We start from the raw sequence: 26096 nt of genomic DNA on the forward strand, positions 1-26096 counted from the left end.
AATGGAGGAGAAAATGATTCTGTAATAAATTCCTTGAGAGTCAACATGCCATGGTCCTTAGGAACTGGAGAAAAAGAGGGCTGTGGCGTTAAAATGCAAAATCCATTCACCTCCTCCAGGTCACTGAAATGGGCCTTCTCTTCTAGTAGAGTAAGGCCAGAAAATAGCCTTTGATTTGTGGAGTTCTGAGTATCTCTGGCAGAAGATTACCTCAGAGGGAATCATTGTGGCAGTAAAATACATTTTGAGCTGAAACACTAAGAGTGGATGGACAACAAGTGGGTTTAGCTTGCTGCTATTTCCATTACTCTGTTGAAACCTATAAGACTCTCTTTTACTGTCAGAGAGCTGCAGATTAAGGCCCAGATATTTTAAAACGTGTCTCATGACTAATATCTATGAAAAATGTCTATTTTGAGCTGTTTGAAACGATGCCATGTCAGTATATTCACTTTTAAAGTGGGGTGAAATGTAACTGTATGAAATAGTTTGCCACATAGGTGTGATTTCTGGTGATATTTTATCTCCAAGCCATATCTTCTTTGGATATGGCTATGGAAAGTGCATTATGTTTAGGGAGAGGAAGAAAAAAAGAACAGATTTTCATGAAACCTGTAACTTCATCACTATTGCGTATTTTGTGGTCTTAAGAGCAGCTAATTTTAAAGTGATTCAATGCTGTAAAATCTGAGATCTAGGTGCAAAAATGCCTAGTAAGTCAAACTAATTAGAGTATCTTGTAGTTATCTAATTTGTTTTTATCGCTATACCATGATAAATTTAACCTGCTGTTAATTGTAGTTTTGTAATTTGAGATGATCAGCACTGCAGAGAAGGGTTCACCAAGTCTTGTGAAGGTGGAGACGCCAAAGTGGAGCTTCCCTGTCTGCCCAACTGTCTATGCAAAATGTGACCCTTGTTTGATCTTCTAGCTTAAGGTACAAAGCAAATGAAATGCAGTAACTGTGGATATAAAACTGTATGTATGCAGTTGTAAGGGGCTTTCACTACTTTTGAAAGAAAAGGTTGTGGAAACGGTATTTGAAGATTTATGGATGTGTTCTAGAAGCATGAGTTGTCAAATTGCAAAAATATTTGCTGGAAACCTGTAGAAATATTTAAACATTGTAAAATTATTTTGAAGTAGGGAATTAGCTAATCCTCCAGTAATTTGCCAGGGAAGCTGTGGGGAGGTTTTTTGGTTAGTTGGTTGGGTTTTTTAATTTAATTTTTAGAAATTCCTAAGCAGCCAAGTAAGAAAAATCTTATGGCCTGATTAATAAAATATCTGAATGGAGAGAATTGCTAATAATTTGCACTAGTCCTATGTTGCTTTTTCACATTCTCACTGTTTGCTTGGCTGGAATGTAGTGGTGTTACATATTTGTTAGATCTAACAGCTCTTCTTCAAGCCTTGCACTGTAAAATTGGGTCACTGCATATAATGCACGTTAAACAAGACAAGAGGGTTTGTTGTAGTTACAGAAAAAGTTAGCAGCAGGATCTTACAGTATTTACAGGAAACATATTTTGGTTAAGAACAAGCACATTTCCTTTAAATACATTACTCGCCATTCACAGAGTGTATTCTTCTGGAATCTGCCTCTGTATGTAAATGGCTCAGGATTCAATAAAGCTGACCAAATGTAGCAAAAAGCAGACTATAGCTCTAAGATCCAGTGGCTTGGTAACTCTTTTCTTAGTGTTTTGCAATAGCCCATTTAAGTTTTGTGTGCGAATAGTTGAGATAAACCTGGGATTTTTTTCAGAGACAGAGTAAAATGAATTACTTTATATCAGCAGCCATACAGAGAAAATTGTTTTAAAAGTTTCCAATGCTCCTTGCCTTAGTTGAAAAGCTGACTACAAGTCCTTAAGAGATCACATGACTTCTTTTAATGGGATTTAAGCTTCTAGGTCATACAAAGTACTTTTAAAAAGTTTATTATTGTCCTGATGATTAAACTTCCAGATAAAGTTGTAACTTCATTAATAACCAAGCTGTAAAATCCCAATTCAAAACACTGATTCTGTGTCTGAAAAAGTAGAGTTGCATGCAAGTCCCAACCCCTTGTGTGCTGTCTGTTCTTCAGCACTGTGCAAAAAGAAATGTTTTCCTAGCTTTTAGATATGCCTGTTTAGAACTAAAGCTGCAGGTGTGTATTCTTTGGGAAGCTATGGCAGATACTCTAGCATTCCCTTCCAACCTTCGCCTTTCTGGGATCTTCTAGAAATGCTCTAAATCTATGTTGTCCTATGAATCCCATGCTTGTCAGTCATAGAGCTTATACTGCTTTGTGAAGAATGATCAGTCATGAAACAAAGTTTCTAAAATATGAATTTTCAGTATCTCTTTAAAAACCCCATCAAATGAAATGCCCAAAGAATGGGCAAATGTACTACTACTGTCAAAATTTGCCTTAGTGTTAAGGGGACTAGGGCTTAACAGTTACCTGTTTTCATTTCAGAATTAATTTCATTTCTATGTATCAAAGGGTAAATTTTTCAGAGGCTTTTGCATCTGTTGTGGGGATTTAGTATTTTGGTGAGGAATGTCTAGGATGTGACTCATTAGTTTTCTGAGGCTGGTGGGAAATATATGAGGTTTCATGGCCTGGTCTCCTGAAATCTCTCTACCCGTAGAACTCAGCAACAGAATTTCTTAAAATTCTATAGGTCTTGTTGAGCTCTAGCATCCTTTTCAGAAAAAAACTCCCACTCCTGGTTTATAGACTCTTAAGTCATTAGATTAATATCATGGATCCATGAAAAGTAGCAGCCTTGGACACGCAGGTTGTACCTTTGTTTTTCAAAGAAGCCCTTTTGTATTACCTTTTTTGTGACAAAGAGTGAAGTTGAATGAAGAGTTTGGGTAAAAACTACTAAAAGAAAAGGATTTGCTTTTGTATGGTAGCTAAGCTGGTGTTTCAATTAAGCAGTAAGTCTATGCAGCTTTTAGAATTGTCATGACTTAAAACATACAAAATAAACATCCTGTATTTGTAAAAGTGATCACAGAGTGTGAAATGTTTTTTGATAGGACTTGCTTTCTACCTACTTGCATTTTATAAATTTATCCTATGATGAGAAGCTCCTGTTGCCTTTGCTGAGACCATGGGTAACTTCAGAGGCTGGCATGCAAAGTCAGGCTACAGAATCAAGGCCAGGGTGGAGAAGCTGCTACTGTCCTTGCACGTGTTGGCACTTGGAGTATTTTATATGTCCAGAATAGTCCAGTGCCTAGGGTAGCAAGTGTTTGGGGAAAAAAGTCTTCTTTCTTTGTAGAATAAGCTAAGACAGCTGTTAAATTTCATGCTTAGCTGCAGAGCTCAAATGTGATCACTGAAGATGAATATCTGCCTTAAATAAAGGAGCAGGTCATTAATCTTTGAGAGCTGTTCATGCAGTCTTTGCAAATGCAGAGAACTTGGGGATAACTTCAGTAGCAGAGCCTGCTAGCTCTTGTGTGTCAGGTGTTAATTGGAAGAGAATTAGAGTAAGCTTGCATGCTTTCTAGCTGAATTGTCACCAATCTGTTTAAAATATTTTACTTGCCTTTCTCAGATCTTTACTGTTAATGAAATTACCTCTAAGATTTTATGCATGTAGAAAAATGCAATAACAGTGCCAGAAATTAAATTAATATGCCATGGGAGCTTTCCTAATGAAATTAATATGGTATTTATAACCTTTTAAAAGAGGGTTTTCACCAGTTACAACATAAAATAAACTCCCAGGAGAATAAGATGCTCCTTCTTTGTTCAGACTTTTATACTCCTGCCTGCTTCTTTCCATGATACATGAAATAGAAATCTTGAAATAAAAATGAATTCTTTGATATCCTTAAATGGATTCCTAACTTTATTATTATTAATTGTGCACTTCAGTTTTAGATTATTGTTTATTTTATTTAGATTATGTTTATTTTTTAATCGGTTAGGCTGTGTTTTTCCATCAGGTAGCAGCAACTATCAGTATAAAATTATTTTTCTTTGATTTGGGGGAGTTAGATGTATGTATTTTTTTCCTTTTATTACTGTTTATGTTTTTATTTTGCAAATGGTGAATCAAATGTGCTTAAACATCTACAAAACAGGTAGTGTTATTCCTGAGGTAGGCCACAGCTTGCTGAGGGGAACTAAGAGGAAACTCATTATTGCTGTTGTCAAAGGTGAGGCAGAGCTAAAACCAGCATGAAGTGGGTTTATTGTAGAAACAATAAGAGTTTGGCTTTTATCACATTGGTCCCTTCTGGAATATCACTCACCTGCTCTGCTGCCAGCACTACATTCAGGTTGAGACTGCTAGGTTGGGTCAAAAGTTACACTGATTTGTGCTGTGCCTCTCCTTGAAGTTACCAGTCTTGGAGAACACTGGCCAGGGTTCCTGGCCATCCCCTGGCATTCATCTCCATGAATCTCTCATCTCTAGATCAAAGATCATGGTCTTGTCGTGATCTTTGCTGCCTTCTTTCCTTGGTCTCTTCATTCTGAGACTGCTACTCCTTTCAGAGAACCCTTATTTCAACACTCCAACTCCTGTTTTCCCCCTGTTGAAATAGTCAATGTGCAGAAACACAATGGATGAGCAGCCTTTTGAATGGCATGTTCTGCCTCTGTGCTAGCTGGCAGACTCAGACTGTGACCCTGTCACATCGTGTATTGCAGCTGGTCTGAAATCCAGCCAGCCTGTAAGCTGGCAGGTATGTGGGGACATGATAAGATGGATTTGAACAACTACAGAGAATCCCAGCCAATCTGTTGGACCCCAAGTGCAGGTGTATCATTGGCCAAGGAAATGAGTGACTGAGACCCTAAACAACCACATGTGTGTGCCTGGGAAATTCGAACTCTCACCTTAAGGAGAGTTCACAAGAATGAAGTGCTTTAGTCCTTTGTCACATGAATCACAGAGTGTCTTGTGTCTGTCTCTGACCTGGCACCAGACAGTGCTACATGATTTCAGTTTAGTCCAAGTGTCTCAAAGTTTGCAAGCCACCTGCACAGGCTTCAGGGGGCAAGCTCCAATCTTCAGCCTGAGAGTTCAGAATTCAGCTTCACTCACCCACAGACCCACACACATCCCCACTGCTCTGTGCCTGTTGGTGTTTGCACCTGAGCAGCTCTTTTCACTGATGCACTGATGCCAAAAGCTGTGTTTGCTGCCTTTAGGAAAGCCTTCATTCACATTGTCATAGTCTCTAATCTTCACTAATGGGAGTACCTTGCCTTTGCAGCATACTTTCACACAGAATTTCTAAGTTTACTTGGTTCAGAAGGAATCCAAATGTGGAATGGTGCTAGAACAGGAGGGACAGCATATGACTGTCATTTTGCATCTCACACGACAATTTCAAGGTTTACTCTGTGTGAAGACTTTGCATAATGTGAGAACTTTAGTATGCTGCAGTACTTGACAACTTGATATGATAAATTTCAGGTGGTGCTGTAATCCTTTAATGATGCAAAAGCCTCCCCTGTTGACTCTGAGTGTAGGAGCATACAGGTAAAATTTTAAAAAATTAAGGTGACTTATCAGTAGCAAGGAAATGTCTTTGTTCTCATTGCAAATTTTGATTATTCCTTTGTATCTTTTCATCTGGCTTTGTGTTGATGGCCTTTTTCTCTGGTGCTTCCTACATGTTTAATGTGAGGGTGGACTGGGGAAGGGTCACATTTCCCCTCTCTTTTCAGAGCCAGGAGTCCAGCTGGATGCTCTCTCATGCCTGGAGGCAGTTGACCCCAGAAACAGAAAGCATTTGGGGGCAGTCAAGGTCGAAAAGCATCACTTGTACATCTCATTATTGGCTGTCCAAAATTTATTTTCAGTTACTAAGGTGCTTATAAATTTGAAAGAAGTGCTAATGGACTTCCTTAAATTGTGTTGTAGAAGCAGCAGAGCACTTTCTCTGGCTGTTGTTTTTTTTTAATGCTTCAGGATATGTTGGGGAAAAAGCATTTGGAATATGAAGAACAGCTTCAGAAATGAGGAAACTTCTAATTTTCTCATGCCATAGGCCTTTCAAGGAGCAGATATTCATCTCATGTTCTTTCCTTGTAGTTTTCTGTAGCTTTTGGTTCTGCTGATCTGTTTTAATCAGAGGGGTATCGGCACATCCAGTGTTCCCAAGAGAAACCAATATGGAGCCTGATTGTTTCTTCTGTTGCTTTAGCATCCTTTCTGTTGCTGAGTATCAAATTTAATGACAAGGTTTCAGCCAGCTCCAAGAGCTGTGTTGCTGACTGAAGCCAAGGAATAGGAGCAAAATGTGTGCTTGCCACAGTTCTAGTCTAAAGCATTTCTGCTGTTTAACTTGGAAGGGAATTATAATATACTTCTTTGGCAGTTTTCTCTACTTCTGTGGCAGAACTGAAAGAGGTGTCTTAATATTTTTTAAATTTATTTTTCATTTAATCAATTAGAGAAAAGGGGTCAGGAACACTTGGGGATGTAAAATATCAACCTTTATGCAAAGATAATATACATTCTAGATGGTAAGCCTTCCCTGTGGGGGAGAAAGATGTTTGCCACACATAATCCCCTGTGTATTTATTCCACACCATTATGTGTGTATATGCATGCATTGTGTGTGCAAGTACATCTAGAACAGGATAATTTCTGCTCCTGCTGGTCAGTGAAAGCTTTTTCCATAGGCCCTTCCTTTCCCTTTCACCTGTCTGTCCCAGGCTTGCAGCAGGGAATGCAGAGGCATGTAATGTGTAGTGGAGCTCTGGCCATGCTGCCTTCCCAAGGGAGATGATTTGGGAGGTAATGAGATTTTACAGAGTGAATGATGCAGGATTTTTTTTATGCTCCTCAGTATGTATTTTCTGTGAATTTGGGTTTTTTCTAATCTGGTCCTGGGGGTGGATATTTTTGATTTGGTGGGATTTTTTTCCTTCTCTCATATATGTGGTTTAATATAAAGATCATTAACAGCAAGGATTTGCAATGTAATTGCCCACCTCATTATTTCATTCATATGAAATGAAATAATGACCTGGGATGAAAATAACCTCACAGATGCAAGACATGATTGAACTGTCACAGTCTCTGTTTCTACAGGACAGTGAATGCTATGCACAAACTGTGTGAGGTTTGTTGCTGCAAACCTGGCACTGAAAGGTCACTTGGGTTCCTGCTGAGTGGCTATGTGGTTATTGGCTCATCGACTAAGATCTCTTGTTATTAAAATATTTCCTTCCCCATGAAGAGCATTTGCAAAATGATGTAATGATAATCACCATCTTGATGGATACATCAGGTGCTGAAGTGCAGACATGGAATATTAACAGCACATCTCAGAGTCAGGTGCTGCAGCCAGGAGATGTAATAGTCCACTCAAAAGTGTAAGTATTTTTTGGTTCTCTTAAAAACTTCTCAAAAATGCAGAAGAAAGGAGAGTAAAAAGATTTTTTAAAATGACCCTTTAAATCAAATGCTTCTCAACTCCTATTAACCTGTCATTGCATCTTCTGGCAGCACAATTTTACCACTTCCAATCATTCTCAACTCTAGTTTACTAAATATTTGGGGGATTAACACTCAGATTCTGAATTGTACTTTCTTCTTCCCTTGATAGATCACTTAACAGGGACAGGGGGGAGTAAGATAGTGTATAGAGGACAATTGCCAAATTTGTGAAAACTGAAGGGAACAGCTGCTTAAGATGTGTTAATCAACTGTATTACTGCCCATGGCAAGTGAAGAGAGGTTTTGATATTCAGAATACTGTGAGCAAAGAGACCCCTGTGTCTGAGATGAAAGTTTTAACTTTAGGGAAAATCAGTGCATAGAATACAGCAAATATGTTAAACCTGGGCCCTTGAACTTAGGGCATGAGCTTTGTGATTTGGGTTGGGTTTTTTCCTTCACACAATTGAGTAATTATACAGCTTCTTAAATAAACTGGAAGATACAGACTGTTGACTCCTTAGGCCATTTTAATTTTAGACACCTAAATTTAGAGTTTGGACTCTCATTTAGAGCATTGGATTTGAGAGATTTGGACTGGAACCAAAGAGCTTCATCCTGTCCTTACTTACATTAGTGTCATCTCTCTGTACCTCTCCTACCATCTCTCTGTACCTCTCCCTAGTAATAAAATTAATAGCACTTTTTTCTTTCTTGAGACCTTCTCAAATTGTTTTATACACTCTTTCACTCACTTTGCATCAGAAGGTATGTATGCTGCAGTTCCTTTTATTAAAAGCAAAATATGAAGCAGATATGAAATGCAGAGAGTTTTTTCACTTATAATTAGAAATTTACAACTCTGCTTTAGGTGAAGCTTACCATGGAGCTCTACAAATAGCTGTGAATTAATAGATTATCTAAACAAAGGTTGCTTCTATGTTTTTTTGGAGTTAACTAATATGTTCCAATCATTGCTTCGATTGTAAAATAAAAGTTACAATATATAATGAATCTTTAGGATTTCATAATAAAGAAAACATCTTCAAAAAAAAAAAGTTACTACATCTACATAGGAGAGAGACTACAGAAATATTTGTGTTTTGGAAGGGAAAATAGTCTTTGATGTACTCAGCACAATTGCACATTCAACCTGTTACTGCAGTTCAGCGCTGGGAGTCAGATCCAGCACGTTCTGTGCTGGGAGGCATTAAAATCACACCAGTGCAGCTTTACATGAAACCAGTAGTCTCCAGCTATATGGACAAATGCAGAACTAAAGTCTATCAACCGGATTTCTGAGTTGGGGTGTATGGCAGACACATACTGGAGTTCCAAAATATGTTAGGGATGCTAATCTATTATATTGTATACTGCAAAACCAGGATTGGAAGGGATCCTGTGTTCCTTTAATCACTCTCTTTTATTCTTGGCAGCTCAGTGGAATTAAGCTTTGGGCCAGACAGTGACAGCTAGAAACCATTTATGTGAGCTGTGCAGAAAGCAGCCATCATGAAAGGTTCTTTATTTTTATGTGTAATTTGGGAAAGGAGTAGTGTTATTTTCCAGTGCTGTGGAGAAACTAATATACATTTCATGAACCATTTTTGTTTCATGCTTTGATGCTATCCAAATGCAAATGTCAGCAAAATCTCTCATCCCCCACCTCTCCAAAGCCATAAACAACCTCAGCAGTGCCAGTTCTGAGATTTGTTACTAATACAGTCTTTTTTTTATTTTTAAATTATACATATTAGCAGCTGTACAGTAATTCTGCATAGTCATTAAGGCACAAGATACAGAGATTGAAAGTATGTGACTTTCATGAACCCTCTCCTGGGCAAGGCCCCAGAAGAAAGCAACAGACTTGTGTCAGAAGAGTGAAAGGGTAAGGAAGCATAGCCAGAGTATCACTTGGGGCCTGCAGGCATGTGCTGATCAACAGTCACTACACATTTCCCAGAGTCAGAGAAGTAAGACAGGAAAAGCTTGATTTTTCCCTTAAATCACTGGTATAATTTTCATTTCTTCCGAATTATGAGAAGCAGTAGGATTGTTAAAAGTTCCAGCGTGCTGCTTTTCACACCATTTTTTATCATAGTTCTGATGAATGGGTTTTTTTGGCAGCAGTATTTCACCTTTCTGCATATTAGAAAGTCCAAAGTAGCTTGACTTGGATAATTGGATACAGTTTTATCTGAGGAATATGGACTTCTTTCTACTCAGAAATGCTGTTTATGGTCTACAGCTATTAGATGGCAGATACAATATCCAGTTTGGGTTGTGTTCTACATTACAGAATAAATAGATTATGTAGAAAATTATTTAGGACAAAATTAATGGTCTATGTTTCATAGATGTTCCATGTTTTGGGTGGATACATTAAGACTCAGTTTGAATAGTTTATCTTTTTCAATAAACCAGAATATAGAATGCAAAATAATTTCAAATACTGAGAACAAAAGGTTTTCTAATTGTGTTGGGGTGTTTTTCCTTTAGAAAGAGCTGTTGAGTTTGATGAGATGTCTTTCTGAAAGGCAATCAACTTTGGTATAGGAGATTCCATGTATTGGAGAATGAAATGTGATAGTTAAGGCTAAGTGAGAATTCAATTCAAGAGATACCCAAGGGAAAAATCTGTAAGTTAAAGCAGCTACAGAATGCAAGCCCTAATACTGTAGCTTTCTGAAAGGATGCTGTACAAAAATAGTTGTAAAATGTGTTTGTAGCAGTGGGAAACAAATATTTCAAATTAACAACTATAAATGTATGACTGAGTCCTTTACTATCCTGTTTTCTGTAGGTTTCAAAACCTTCTGTAGGTTTTGAAAATAAATTCTGGTTTGATATGTCATCCGGTTAATTTTAAAATTAATTATATTATTCAAACAAGAATCATTTTGTAATGCAACACCTTGGACTGGGAGTATGAGACAGAATTTACTGAATTTTCAGTCTAGTGTACTACTGCAGTCTGTGTAACTGGGTAGTTAAAGATGCTGTACAAATTCAATAAGTAAATGGTAACAGACTTATTTTTCTAAAAAACTTGCTCATCTGTCAGAAATCATTATTTTCTTTTTCTTGGTACACATACACATTTTGCCCACAGTGTGTGGGGGTGGTTTTGCTGTGGGTGTCTGCGAATGTGCTTTTGATTGATGAGCTAAGCTGTTTCTTCAGGTACTGAAGCAAATAACTGGATGCAGCACTCCAGAACCTGCTGCTCCCAGAGACCAGAGAGAGATGCAGCTCCCACAGTGCTCCTGCTCCTGACACAGGCTTGGCTTTGGAGCTGGTACTGCAAAAATATCTACAGCTTTCCACTGCAGCACTTAGGATTGTCTCTCTCCAAAACCTGAGCCGTGCTGTGATCAGTGAAAGATGGACTAATACAAAAGTAACAATTCTGAGCTTTGGGGGCTCTAAAATGAGATCATTTAGTAGGAATGGGAATTTAGCAACTTACCACCTAATAAAATACTCACATTACTGCAGTAGCTTTTATTTAGTAGCTGTTGTGTTTCAGGAAGTTTTTTTGATTAGTTTTTCTCTCTAGGAATTGGATGGAGGATTTCATATAAATAATAATGATATCTCTCTGTTAACTTTCAGAATTTGACATAATCTCCCCTCTCCTGTTCCCTTGTTTTCTGTGTCTCAGAAGGATTTCCTCAATAATTTGGTTGATGGAATGAAGGCCAATAAACTTTTGTGACTGTACATTGGTAACTTGGTTTACCAGCTTATCTTCAAGTAGTATTTTCACCTGTGGCAATATATTCTCCGATTCTTTCTGTGTTACTGGTTCACCAAGGCAGCAACTTTATTTCTCTGTCTATTTTACTGTTAATTTTAGAAGGTGTTTTCTTCTCTTCAAGCTTGAAACATATTTTGGCAGCTAATATCACTCTAAAAGAGAAAGCAGGAAAAATTTGACCATGGCAAAGAGCATAGCTGTAGCATGCTGTTTTAAGTTTTGGAATATCAGAAATCCAAGCAGTTTTTGCCGTATTTGCTTCCTGAAGTTGAGGGGGGGAAAAAAGGGTTTTGGTAAGGGTGTGAAGAAATGAATGCTGTGTATTTGCAAGGTTTTCAGCCAAGGAGCTTCTCAACTATGTGAGTAGCCAGAAGACTCCTTGTTAATGCCTTTCCCACTGTCCAGTGTCTACAGGCTGGGGAGAGGAACTTCATTTGGTGCCAATTTTAACAGAGCTGGTTTTGATTCCATCAATATATTCCTACTTGTGGAATATTTGTCACATTGTCCTGTTTCCATTTAAAGGAAAAGAATTTAAATAGTCCCTCCTATGAGCTATGATAATTAAATTAATTTTGCACTAAATTATAAGTTTCCCTCCAGGCTTAGGAACAGTTGATTTCACAGCTTTTCCAGACAGTCTTGTCCACTGTCAGTGAGACAATTGAATCTGCCAGATACAGGACAGAACGCTAAATATTTTGTTATTTTGACACTGGAAAACTCTTGTTCCTAAGTTTACTAGAAGGATGTCTATTTGCAAAAAATCTCATAATTTCTAGTGTCTATGGTTAGAGGCATAAACTGCTGTGCCCTTCATTTTGTTGGTATCTGTGAGCGCTGGAGGCTTTTGGGGTGTTGTTTTTTGTTTATTTGTTTGGGTTTTGTTATTTTGTTTGTTTGTTTGTTTGTTTTCCCCACAGAGATGGATGCTTTAAAGAATAGCTGGACTGGCTGTGATAGGGACTCCCTATTAGGTGTATATACAGTATCAGCATCTTCAGTGAGCAAAATCCTCCTTCTGTTCCTTTCATTTGTTAATATTTGAAGGCCAAGTTACTTGCAGGGCCTGGGGTCTCACTCACATCCTCTGGGTGCCAAAGCCTTTCTTTGTAAAATCAGTATTGCAGAGAGCTTTGCCTCTGACATTGATGTGTCTCATCCAATGAGTCCTACAATTCTCCAGAGGAGTGGCCAGGAAATAAATAGATTTTTCAAAAGAAATTAGTGTTCCTCTTCCTCTTTGCAGGAGATGGTAGACAAAATATGCAGGCTGATTTTGTGTGATGGGAAGATGTGTGTCTGCTGAGGTACAGCTCTGCCAGCACATAGAACACAGCAGGGGTTTTTGTTGCCATTTTGACTTCAGAGAGAGAAAACCATTCTAGGATCCATTTCACTGCTTGCTGGATGCCAATGAACATAATAATCCTTTTTGGAATTAAAACCCACTAATTGTATCCCAGTGTTGGGTTACCTGCTTTTATCAATAGTTCATATATATATATATATACTTGATAATGAAAATTCACCTTTTATTTCCAGCAGTTTGACTGAAAACTGTGTTGCCTGTTATCCACACAGCATAGCAAAAACTGTTCTGAAAGTCTGCAGTTTATTTATTTGTACAATAAGCAAACAATACAAAAATCTGTACTGCAAGAGCTACTTTAGTAGAAGACTATGCTTGAAAAGCCAAAGACTAAGAAGTTAGGAAGTGATAAAAGAAAATTTATCTAGATTTGTAGCTCAGTGTCTTATGTTTACTTATTACAATGCAGCCTTGTCATAGTCACTTATTAGGTCTCAATTTCAAGGTTATAACCTGAGCATTTCTGATATATCTGAAAAGAGTGACCCCGGAAAATTTTTCAAAATAGAAAAATGTTTTTAAAGATTAACTGACTTCATTCACCATATCAGTAGATGTGGGTGTTTTCTGTTTTGCAGGTACTCTTTGAAAGTTGTACCTGGTACTGGTTTAAATAGGAAGGCCCTTCACAAACTTGTTGAGGTTTGTTTAGTAAAGGTTTCTATGAGGTCAGAGATCTGTGAAGGCTCACAGCCTACCCACGCATACATGACGGGCAACGTTCTGCAGTTTAGAGAGCTCTGTATTTATAACTGGGATGTTTTCTAGTCAGAAACCCTTTATGAATGAAAAGGAAATTTGTCTGACAGTCCACAGGATAAAACAGGCTGGGTGAACATGTAACTTCATTTAGTGGTGTCCTCAGGTGCCAGTGTGCAAACTGCCACTGAACACTTGGGAATGGAAAGGAGTGGCAGTGACTGTCAGGTGTGACTGCCAGGGTCCCAGTCCTGACTGCTCAAACCTCCTGTACTGTCACGGAGAATCCTGCTGGCTGCTTGCAGCACCAACATGGGATTTGATTGAGCTTTGTAAGACACTTTGTGAAAGTGTATTTCCAAAGCCTAAATCTCATCTCATTTATTTTTTTGAAACTGGGTTTCCAATACTGTAGGAACACTGATCTGCCCATATGTGAGGTGAGAGCTGAAATTTCTACATTCTCTTCTTGCAAGACAAGCCTTGCAAAAATAAAAATTAACTGTTTACTTCATGGGGGAGAAAAGGGTGAGAGGAGATTTAATTGTTGCCTAAAATTGCCAGAACAGAGAAAAAGACTTATGATAGTAGGAATATCTTTGAAAGCATAGACATGGTGTAATGAGCTCCATGACTTAGAAAATGGAGCTAGATAAAGCAGAATGGAAGCAGATGATGAAATTTTCAGTGGCAAGTTCAATTAACTGTCTGGAATCTGGGGGATTTCCATCAGCTGAAATCTTTTAACCAGCGCTAGTTGTCTTCTTAAAATCCATGTTGTAGCTTAAATGAATAGAATCATAGAAGTATTAATGTTGGAAAAGTTACTCAAGTCCAACCTGTGTCCAAACACCACCACGTTCACCAAGTGTTTCCTGAAGTGCCACATCTACTCATTTTCTGAACTCATGCAGGGATGGTGACTCCACCACTTGTTGGGGAGTCCCTTCCAATGCTTAACCACTCTTTCAGTGTAGAAATTCTTCCTCATATCCGACCTGCACCTCCACTGGCACAACTTGAAGCCATTTCCCCTTGTCCTGTTGATTGTTGCTTGAAAGAAGAGGCTCCAGCACCACAGCATCCTTCCTGTGACCCTGCCACCCAACTTGGTGTCATTTGCAACTGGACTGGCCCCAAAACTGAATGCTGGGGGACAGCTCTTGTGTCTGACGTACTGGGTTTCATACAAAAATGACAGGATTCATTTCTTTGGCTCATCTTATGCAAGAGCTAGGCAGTCAGAGACCCTGAATGACACTGCTGTCCTCTAAATTGCTACTTTGACTTCAATTTCATTCTCAAATTTATGAGGATAAAATGTCAATTTTTTAGATTTGCAACAAACTTAATTGGTCAAAACTCTAAACAAGACATTTTTAAAACTAATTTTTTCCCCCTTTGTTCATTACAAAACTCTGATTAATCTTTTACTAATAATTTTCCTTAAAAAGTTACATCTTTATATCTCTAGTAAATGACAGAATCTACTCAGTTTTGAAAAAAATGCAGTGAAGTGAGAGGAAAAAACCCCAGTAAGCATCTTTCTGTTGCATCTTTTTAGGTGTCCAGGGTGTTGGACATCTGCACAATAAATATTTCAGTTTACTTTTGGTATTGAGTCCAACGGTAACTTTAATTGTTCTTGTTTATCTTTGGTGAAATTTCAAAATAACAATTCATTGTTAGTTCAGGTAAAAAAAGCAATTTGACCAAGTTTTCAGAGTGACTGCAGTTCCCTGCTTATGATTTTTTGTATTACAGATCTTGACAACTGAAAGAGCAGTTTTGCTGTTTTCTGGAAACTTAGTTTTCTTGTGGTCATTGCACTGAATGGAAACATTAAGACAAAAGCTTTTTCAGTGTACACATCATTCTGTGTGCCTAATTGGATGAGGAAGGAAATTTGTGGATGTTGTTTTCAGAGGCATGAGTTTGTTCATGTTGTAAATCACAAGTTACTGCCCTTCAAAAAAGCCTGTACCACTGTAAGCCTCTTGCAGGACAATGTGGAGCCTTCTGGTGTGTGCAGCTCTGTAGTTGTTGACTCCTTTTCTTTTCTTCATTTTTTCACAGCATTGTATGAGTATTTCTCCACTTGCATGTTTCACCTTCTTTTTTCAATGTGGAAAATTATGGCTGCAATTGAAGAAAACCTAAGAAAGAAGAAAAATTCCTTCCCCTTCTGTGTAAGAAAAAAAAGTAATTTATGAAAGTATACGGGAACATGCTAATACATGCTTCCTTTATTTATGCATGCTTGTAAATATACTCGGTTTTTCTAAGAGTCCATTCTTGACATAAATCTGGATACACTGCAAAAATACACAAGTTCCCTATCATGCAGCTGATCTGTGTCCATTATGTATTTTGTACCTTGCTGCCATCTGTCCACTGGCACACTGCATGGATAGAATAATAGGGGAAAATTCCAGTTAACTGTGAGCAGTATCTAGCAGATATTGGTGGTTTTCTGATCCATAGAACGGCATCAAGTGCTCTTTGACTTCTTAAAGAGTTCCTAAAAAATCTTTTGACCTTTTCTTCATATGATATTGTACTAGTTCTAAACTATGTTGCAATAACTAAACATTGTTTTAAACTGATGTTAAGCAATCTGGACTGAAATTTTGAGAAAATTTTATAAAAATTTAAAGAATCTGTTGCTTTATATATATATAGAGAGAGAATCTATATTATGCTGAGTATCTGGTTTTCTACACTAGTTCAAAGGTTCAGCAGTGATCATTGCTGAAAACCTCGCTCCAGCAGGACTCTTGCACAGGAAAGCTTCAGTGCATACACTCAGCTGAATTGCACATATATCTGCAATTTTCAGTAACCTGCTCTACATGACCTCTCCAAGTCAGGCAGCACTGCAGCATTTTTGGATGGGAGTGCTTACAGCCCTCAGCTGGGTCTGACAAGAGCCTGCAAGGTCAAGAGAAGCATTGCTCAGGTAGATTTTGAGTCTGCAAGCTGTTCCATTTGGCTCAAATTGTCTGTGCATTTGGAATAGTCCATGGGGGACAGGATTACCAATGGAGTAAATCCTGGCCCTCTCCAAGTACAAATTTCCATGTTACCACTCTTTGCTGTCTTCATTCATTTAGGGACAAGTGTCTTACCTGAGCTCCCAGACAGATTTTTGCTATTTTGTTTGGAAATAATTTGCAAACCTTTGTTAGGAAAGCAAACTGGGACAGGAAATGTAGCTAAAACCATGAGGGTGCATGTGGTGGGGGTGGGTGCAAAAACCCTGCTTAGACAGCTGCTCTGGTGAAAGAATTTACCCAAATACGGCAAAAATCTTGTTTCAAGTTATAATTTAAAAGTCGGGGTTTTTTTCCTGGTCCTCTGGAGACATTAAATATAGTTTAGGGAAGAACTGATTGCAGTTAAGTTGTTTCTCCCCAGACATCTCTTCAATATTTATTCCTTAGATAACACCCCTGTGTTCAGTTCACAACACAGGGAGTCCCTCAGTGGTTTGGTGTCTTTGGCTAATATTATTTATAAAGTTTGCTTTGTCCCTATAAACAAATCATAGAATTGAAATTATGATTTCTTTTTGATGTTCCCAGATAGAACATGTAGTTATAGAAGCAGAATTTTGTTTTTATTGTGGTGTTGACAGTATTCATAAAAGTCTGTGGTACACAGATGTACACCCTTAAGCTGACAACTTACAGACAAAAAAATCCCTTATGAAAGATGGTAGGGTTTTTTCCCTTCTGCAAGAAATGCTTTCCTGTGGTTGGGAAATGTTTTTATAAGGGAGATGGGGATAATCTGAATAGGGACTCACTCTGTCTTGGAATATGGGTCAATATCTGCTTTAGCAATAAAATAACATTTAGCTAGAGTGAGAATTTCCAGAGGATCTGGGGAATATTGACAGTCTTGCATTATTTATTTTTGAGGATGAAGCTATAGAGAAAAAGTGGTTTTATTTTCTTCTCTTGGTAAGCACACACAAAAGCTTCTATATTACAGGGAAATTAAAACAAATAAATTAGCATTGGAGTACAGTGAATTTTTCTATCTGTGTTATGAAGATTTTGATATCATTGGAATGATAATTTTTCCCTTCTGGAGCCTTGTCAGAATGACTAATTCTTTGGAAGTTCAGCCTGTGCCAAAGAAGGGCATTCTGTCCTGCTCCAGTGATTTGTTCTCTGGGCTTCTGTGGGTTTCTGTGTCTGGAACCCACATGAGGCTGGTTCTTGTCTGGGTGCTTTGTAAAGTCTTTGGAGGATTGCCTGGGAATTCTTGTAGTGACTCTAATCAAGCCATGGGACATGCAGTTGGAGTCACAGTTCCTCTAGAGATGCAGAGAAACCCTAGATGTGTGGATAGCGTGTGTTCAGCTCAGATGTACCATGTGCAGGAGGAGAGATTTGCACAGAGCAGAGAAATCCAGCCTGCCTGAGACTGGGAACTTGGCGTCCTGTCTGACCTAAATACTCAGTTTGATTTCTGACAGGAAAATCATAAATGGCAATGTAAGATGTAATTAAAGCTTTCTTCCCATATTCAATTTCCAGTGCATCAGCTTCTGGAGAGATAATGGGGGTGGGGAAGGGACCACACTGCAGCAGGCAGCAGATGGACCAAGCCAGTCTTCACCCTGTTACATGAGTAATTGCAGAGCTATGATTTAGAGATGAAAAAATGTGCGTGTTAATCTAGAAACCTCTTTTATGTGGAAAAACCTCCACAGATGCTTGAGAAGCCCCGTGCAAATCATGAGGACAATTTAGAATCCTTGTTCTAGGTTTTTCGTTCTGAAATGCTTGGTGTGCCCTGAGCAGCACCAGACATCAGGAAAATCTGGCTATCCTATTCAGTATCTCAGCTGGCTCTTTGCTGAAGCTATTTATGACTTTTGTAAATGTTATTGCAATGATGATCTGCAGCGTGTCCTCACATCTGCCTGAGTGTTAATTAGTTTATTGTTTTACATGGTGTATTAAAAGCTTTTCTGTTCCATTTAAAGTTTAAACTGTAATTTAATCCTTACGATGCCCCGCGTGGAAGGCAGAGTTACAGAGCAGGAGGTTAGGATGTGCTATCCCTTTCCACTGTGTTGCTGCCTTGGCATATTATCTGTTTGACATCTTTGGTAGATGAGTGTTTGAAAAGAGATTGAAAGACAACAAAGAGATCTTGTATTCTCATCTTCTGTTTTAGGCATCCCACTCTCCAGTTACGGTGGGTTTTTCTGTTTCAGTTTGTGTCTCAGCAGGAAATATTCCAATTAACTGACATCACAGATGTACCTTGTTGAAGATCAGGGCTCATTTTGCCAGGCACTGCTGCAGTTTTGTTACGTGGAAGTTTTTTTACAACAGCAATGCCCTCTCTTTTTTCAATTGACTATAATAATGCCGTAACTGTAGTACTGGAAACTCTGTTTATGGTCAGTTGCAGTGTTTTGTCTCCAGCCTATTACTCAATTCCCTTCCAGCTGTAACCCCCATTGTGTTTTCTGACTGCTGAAATTGGGGTGGGTTTCCTCCTGTGCTGCCCAGTGTCCCTCCAGTCAGTGACACTGTTGCTCAGCTGGAGGCTTAGGCAGGCACAGTTCTGTTCATGACTTGAACAGGTTTTTACTTCTGCAGGATGACAATCTTTCTATTGAATGTTGGCTTGTGTGCACACTGGATGCATTTCTGTTTTGTTCACATGTAAAGATGCTCTGCCAGTATTACTTTGGAACATCTCGATTTTTTCTGGAAGAATGGCATATTTTGCTGAGTTTTACAAATTATATTTAAGTTGCTGTATATATGGTTCTTCATCAGTTAGCTGACAACATAAAGTTTTAGTCTGTTAACTAAAAAAAGGATTCTTTTTCTTTCAATGAAAGGTAGTGTTGATGAAACTTTGCCAGGTCAACCTTGGAAATGTTTTGTCCTTGGGCAGTGTTCAGTCACTTGTAGTCAGGATAAAAATACTTTTTTTTCCCCCTATAGACAATGGTAATATCTATAGTATGAGGCAATAGTGGTTTTATGTTGCACTTTCTGTTCTTTCTAAACAGCCCATAACTCATCATTCTCCAGCTGTCTTGCACACAATATGCATTTCAGACAAAATACAATCTAACAAACAAGTGCAAAAAGAGCTTAAATACCTTTAAAGGTAATAGTAACCATCATACTCTGTTTAGTTTCTGAAAGATTTCTGCTATTGGCCAAGCTGTTATGTTGAAAAGTTGAGTTTCCTTAAATTACATGTTACTTACATCTTGTCATTGTGTTTGAATCACTTTGACCTATAGTTCTACCAAGGATTTTGTGCTCTACTTCAGTCTTTGTGCAGCAGTTTAGAGCTCTTTATTTTGTCTAACACTGTAGCAAATGAGTGTATTTTGAAATGTTGTCTTTGGTTATTTGACAGACATCATGTTTATAGTCTCAGGTGCTTCAAAAGTGCTGCTGTAAATGGCTGCTTCCACTGATAGTAATTACACACATTTTGGATGTGCAACAGGAACAAACCTGAGTGGGATCGAGTTCAAGAGAGCTGGCAGCGTTGCCTTTCTCACAGTGCCAAGGGGACAAGTGACAGGTTCACCTGACCTGGTGGGGGAGTGGGGGAAGCTGTGGCTGGTACAGACTCTGCCTTTTGTCATTTCCACCTCTGTCACACTGTGTGTGGCCTGTCTGGGAAAAACACTCTGAAGAGTTTCTCAAGATATTACAGGTTAAATAAAGGGACAAAATCAATCCTTCTGGAAGGCTTGGGAAGTGAAATGGAACCTTACCTTACCTTAGGGATTGTTGTAATTTTTTCTCATTGCGTTTTGTTGTATACTGGTTCATTCATGGGATGTGACACTAGAAAGGGCTACTTGTCTTCTGTTGTAATTTACCTTCTTTCTGCTAGAGGGGGAAGATTTAGATAGAGGATAAGTTTAGGGTGATAATATGGAATGTCATCTAGGAAATTTCATTTCTGCCACACATGGTGCATTGACACACACAATAATATAAAAATAAAAAGAGAAAAGAGACAAGGAAGCTACTGAACCAAGAATGGTGTACTACTTAGGATTTTTTTAAAATTAATAGCTCTTATTTTCCAATAGAAATTATCAAAGCAAGGGCCATTTTGTTATAAACAAATTTCCCATCCCCCACCATGAAAATGTAAAATGTCTTTCTTCTACTAAAATATCTGGGGCTTTTTGAAATCAGCCTGTGGAGAAATTAAATGAAATTTTACATTTCTGTGTTGTCAGATGTCTGTCAGCTGCTAGTAAGAAAAATATTAAATAAATCCTTTAGGCTCTAACTGCATGGCTTACCATAGGGTTAGGGATAAATGTGTATCTGGTTCTCTGTTTTAAATTGACAGCTTCTCCCAAATGGAAAAAAAAGTCGTGGTAGTGATGTTAGTGAAGAGATCTATATTATCTAGAGATAAAAGTATGTTTATTTCTATCTGCATCAATATATCCATAATACACAGGCATATAGACAACATAGATGCAGTATAGATGTAATCTACCTATATATTGCCTATAGCTTCAATAAATATGCGATATCTGTCTACATTTTAATGTATGCACAACATTTTCTTTCTGTCCATAAAAACTCACTTGTATTTTTTGTATTTATAATGCCTTTATTCTAATGCATTTGACTTCTACTTATTAAAATATTTGCTCATTTCTTTGCTTGGTAAACTGCTCAAAAATTATAGCAGATGTGGGTGGATTGTTCTCTTTTTTATTAATGGCTAGGACAGTTGGCAAAAATCAGTTCTAGGGATTGAAGTAGGCAGTTCATCTATAGAAAATCTTATTTTTCTTATTGTTAACATTTTGTAATGGAAAATGTGGAAATAACTTCTGTGACTTCAGCTGAAGAACAGATGAAGGGGACAACATAAAAATCTGTGATAACCTTGTGTACACAACTCTTTAACATGACATTTAGTTTTTTCAGTCTATGGCAAGGTTAATCTCTTGCAGTTTGCATTAGGTGCTCCATAATGTTGATTCCCTTAAATCTTGCAAAAGACCTTACTCAATGAAAAAGTAAAAAAATTAATTGTTTTCTCTTTATTAGTTTCTCCTAGTAGTTTAAAACATGAAAGAAGTGGAGATTGGGGGATTGTTTGGTTGATAGGTTGGTTGGTTTGCTGGTGGATATTTTTTCATCTTTTTAGATGAGTTTTGATACCAACTGCTGTGCCAATAGATGTTTGTGTGCTATACAGCAGAGCAGATCCAAGGAAATTCTTTGTAGGAAAATTTACAAAATGTACTGTGTGTTTGCTGGTATGCTTTAGTAACAGATCACATTTGTCACCAAGCTTTACGGTACTTCCCATGTGTCAATGTATTTCCTTTAATGTATTCTGGCCTAGATATTTTGTCTCAGATGGGAGAATTAATTAGATGGGGAATTCCAGGGCTGGAGTGGCAATGTAATGTCAATGGCAAGTAAATGGACTTCTCTTCAGCTGATGTTACGTTCTTTTTAAGATGATATAATTAGTGTCATTTTACAGGTGTAGAAACTGATTCAGAAGAGCAGAGTTACCTGCATGGGTTTGAGGAGCCCTTTGAAGCGCATGGGGCAGTGCAAAGGAGGGTGCTGGGAGCACCAGGTTGTTACTGAACTGCAGCATGGGTGTCTGTGGGTGCCAATTGAACATCTCCCGTGCCGTGGGGCAGACAGAGAGCTCCAGCACCTGTGCAGGCCAGCTCTGTGAGTGGCAGTGTCTGCTGCTCCTAACACGTGGCTGTTCCTGGAGCAGTGGGGGATCCACGCTGTAAATTCACGGCCCCTTTACAGTGTTTAGATATGCTTAGATGTGCCTGACATTTCTCTTTACCCTCTTTCCACTCTATCAAGCCAAGTTTTGATGTTGTCCTCGATGGCTGGAAACCTTGAGGAAAAGAGAGAGGAGAGAGATTCGAGGCAAGTGTTGTTTTGTGTCCCATTGAAATGCAAGTGGCTCCTAATGTGTCAGGATGTGCAAGCAGGAGAAAATGAATAGAGAAATGTTCGAGCAGAGGTGAAAAACTGTCATTGCTCTCCACTACTCAACAGGCAGAGTAGGCTGATGTCATTGTGACCATAGGAACAAAAAAACACCAGAGAGATGCTAGGCTTGATTACATCATTTCATAAAATGGGCTTTGCTTTGCTCTTTGCACTACCAGCTTTGATGCAAATGCTGATGTAATGCAAGAACACTTAGTAAAAGTGCAAAACAACCATGTTGTAATTTTTTTAGCTTCAGAGAGGATTCTTTGTCATTGAAGGAATGGTGATTGTGTCACACATTTCAGTAAGTACCTTTTATAACCGACTAGATGACATTCAGCTGGATTGGCAGAGACACATTTTCATCCTTTGATGCTGTTCCTAACACAATCCGTAGCTTAAATGGAAAATTTTGCTTCTTCATCTTCCTTTACACATACACAGGAACTTGAATAGAGAAGAATGGAAGTCCTGCATTCTTTTAATGCATTGAAATATGCAAATATAGTTTTTTTTTTTTTGTAGTTGAACTTCCTGCTTATTCTTCCAATATATATGAGAATTTGAATGGGTCCTGCTAAGAACGCTTATTGAAGCAGGGTTCCCATCTTGCTGCAGTGGGGGACTTGGGCTCAATCAGAACACCTAGATTGGCCAAAATTAAAACAGCTGCCTTTGCAACTTGTTTCAGGAACGTGGGTAAATAAGGCTCTTCACCCTTACTGAGATATTTGCAAAATGAGAACTTAAATGTGTTTTGATGTAGGTTAATGATACACAAACACATAGATATTGTAATGAACTTACCTTGGCATTTAGTAAACATGTAGTTGTGTTGCAGAACTCTTTACTGTCTCTGTTAAATGGCAGCTATCAGTGTAAAACTGGTTATCCTGTACATCACTTCTGAATTTCATACTTTACCAGTGTGGTTTGAGAAATGTTTAAAATGTGGTTTTCACAGGGACTGAGAAGATGTGTACTGGGGAATGCCCTTAATAAAAGGGAACCATTAAGGATGTTGTGAAAATAATATTGATTTAACACATGAGAAATAATAGTAACTATTCTATTTAGCATAATAAAAAATGTGGAGGAGGGTAATTTTTGGAGTAAATTTTTATTCACATTGTGAAGAAGTGAGTGCATCCTAGGTCATTTTGCCAATGAAACTAGAACCATGTAAGCATAAAACATCAGCTTGGAACAATTCATCTAAAATGTTGGGCATTTTTCCTTTAAAACTCTGTTTGCCTGCTTTTGAAAAAGTAGTTAGGCAGTTTAAAATTTCGTTTCTTATGCTATAAAAATAGTTGAGGACTTTCTGTTAATATCATACTAAAATAATCAGTTCTGTTGTTTACAAGAGAAAATAATTTTTTGATGTATTTCACTCTCATATTAGGAAAAAACCCACATCTGCCCACAAAATTTACAGTTTTCCAAAGGATATAGGAAAATTATATTAAAAAAAAGAAAAAGAAAGAAAAAAAAAAAAAAGAAGACGGGTGAGAAGCAAGCATTCAAATTTCCATGGAAGCTCTGTGTTTATGTAAAGAACGGCAGCTGCACTGCAAATTCCCCTCTCTGGATGACCTCAGTTCTGAACAAGACAGACTGTTCTGGGTGCAGGTGTGATTACTGAATTATTTGTTCTGTTTTAGTGTCAGTCAGTTACAGAGAAGTATTATGGGTAAAATTTGTATCCACTGAATAAAGTGAATTGGTAGATTTGGTATTCCACAGTTCACTATGTGCCTTCCTGCTATTGCAGAAATAGTTTATTTTATTCTCTTGAATTACATTAGTTAAATAGGACAGACAAGAGGAAGTGACTCCAGCAACAACCTCTGAATACATCAGGCAAGCAGAAAGGCAGGATTGCACTGAAGATGATGCTGGACATAAAAGACATTTTTGACAGCTGAATTAGGATTTTTTTAAAGAGGTTTGTATATGTTGCTGGAATTGAGAATTTTAGTTTCTTTTCCATGCTTCTTGAGAAATAGAGCTGTGAGAAATGCTCACTCCTAACACATGCATCCACTCAGCCTTGGCTTGAATATAATTCTTGTGAACCTGCCAGCAGTTTTCCAACTTACCTTAGATCACATTGGTGTTGCCAGGTGTCTGTACTTATTTATGTTCTGTGTGCCTTTTATCTCTTATCAGTTTATGCAGGAAAATCCTTTTCTTTCATTAGTGTTTGGTGTAGACTGCCAGAGAACAGGACTAATGTACTGAAACACAGCTGCTTTTCTCACACTTGTCTCCAACCAGACAGGTGCAGTCAGACTGGGGAACCTGGGTTCCTGAACACCTGATGTGCAGCATGTCAGCTTTTCAGGGTCTTGGAAGAATCAGCTCAGATCTAGAACCCACAAAAGCGAGTCCTTGTAGAAAGATGGATGTCGTTTTCTCCAAATAATTAGCAAATTCAGTCTCTGCTTTGGCAACCATTTAAGAGAACTATTCACTGTAAGATGTGTAACTTCAGCAGCCAAGGCAAACTTGCACTTCCGAGAGGTTCTCCCTTTAATTGCTGGAAGGGCAATAAAAGGACATGGCATTTCAGTGAGTGGCAGTCCTGTAAGGGTTAAGGAATGATGGTGATGGTGGCTTTATGCATCCACTACTCTGATCCTTCTCCCTTCAAACATGGTCCTGACAGGACTGGCTTCATGTGAGTCACAGAGCATTAGTACAGAAATGCGTGTGAGAAGTTGGAAACATTTTTTTTTAAAGGAAAGGCGATTTAGATTCCTATACAAAAAAAAGTACTCATAAACACTTGTGTTGTGTTTAATGAGCTTGCCACTGTGCTGTGTGGAAAATGGAAGGACATTTTCTGAGACTGATTTTAGATACTGATCTTATTTCTGATCCAGTGTAGTTTCTTTACATGATCTAATTGAATACATATAGGGAAACAGATCAGATATCTCTGAGGATTAACAAGTGTTTTAGGTGAGTAATGAATGATAAACAGGTCAAAGGAATGTGTAATCCAGTGCACTCATACTATAGCATGATTCTCCTGAGCATGAGAATTGCTTATTTTTCTTCTAAACCAACTGAAGCAGATAGATCTTCCTCATGAAATTGGTAATGCATTCATGGTGGGACTTGGAAACACATCAGCATTTCTAATGGTGGGAAGTAGTGGAAGAGGGATTTGGCAGGGTCGAGGACAGCTCAAACACCACCCACTGCTGCTGGTGTTGGGAGTAGTGAGACACCGTGGTAAACAGCTGGGATTTCTGAGTCATTCATTCTCCGTTCCCACCCCATTGCTCTGTCTACGTGCGTGGGTGGCCAGGTACATTTCTAGGCAAGAAAGTCATTAAAATTGATGTCACATCTGACAGTCCCATGATGGGGGAGAGGGAACATGCTTGCATCTTTTTCTTACTTATTTTGGAGCCTTTTTGAATTCACTGGCATGTTGTATGTAACTATCAGTAAAAAGGGCAGGGGAGCAACACAGAGACAGGCAATTATTGTCCCTTATGAGGATACCAGAGCTTGTACCTTTAGTCTCACCTGTCTGTGGCACACCAGGCTCTAGGCTGCACATCCCTATTAAGGTGCAGGAAGGGTCTTTTTCAGAAACAGAGCTGTGAGCATCTTTGTATTACAGTATTCATTTGCCCACTGCTTTCTGGAGGTGGGTAGTGGTTTTGGGTCGATAGCAGTTGATCTGATCAAGGTTTAAAGATTAGGGGTGATACAATTGGAGACATGTTAACTTCAGCAGGTAGTATGGCTTGTGCTTGAATCGATTCTGCCTCCTGCTGAGAAAATTAATGAAGTGGCAAGGCTGGGTGGCTTGGAGCTTGATGAA

General features: G+C 38.4%; 1 protein-coding gene across 5 annotated transcripts in view; it reads left to right on the forward strand.

Annotated features, from left to right (window-relative positions):
- Positions 1-26096, forward strand: part of OTUD7A (OTU deubiquitinase 7A) — a 108149-nt gene that overhangs the window by 9435 nt on the left and 72618 nt on the right. Inside the window, exon 1 of one of the 5 annotated variants that reach the window (XM_033070288.1) lies at positions 15381-15433. The exons of 3 other annotated variants lie outside the window; for them this stretch is intronic. The gene's annotated coding sequence lies outside the window, so the exon portion shown is untranslated. Of the gene's footprint in view, positions 1-15380; positions 15434-23862; positions 23885-26096 lie in introns of those variants that run through there. One more of the 5 variants, XM_033070290.1, reaches the window with a different exon arrangement.

Source organism: Catharus ustulatus, chromosome 12, assembly GCF_009819885.2.
Source record: "Catharus ustulatus isolate bCatUst1 chromosome 12, bCatUst1.pri.v2, whole genome shotgun sequence".
In the NCBI taxonomy this organism is placed as follows: domain Eukaryota; kingdom Metazoa; phylum Chordata; class Aves; order Passeriformes; family Turdidae; genus Catharus; species Catharus ustulatus.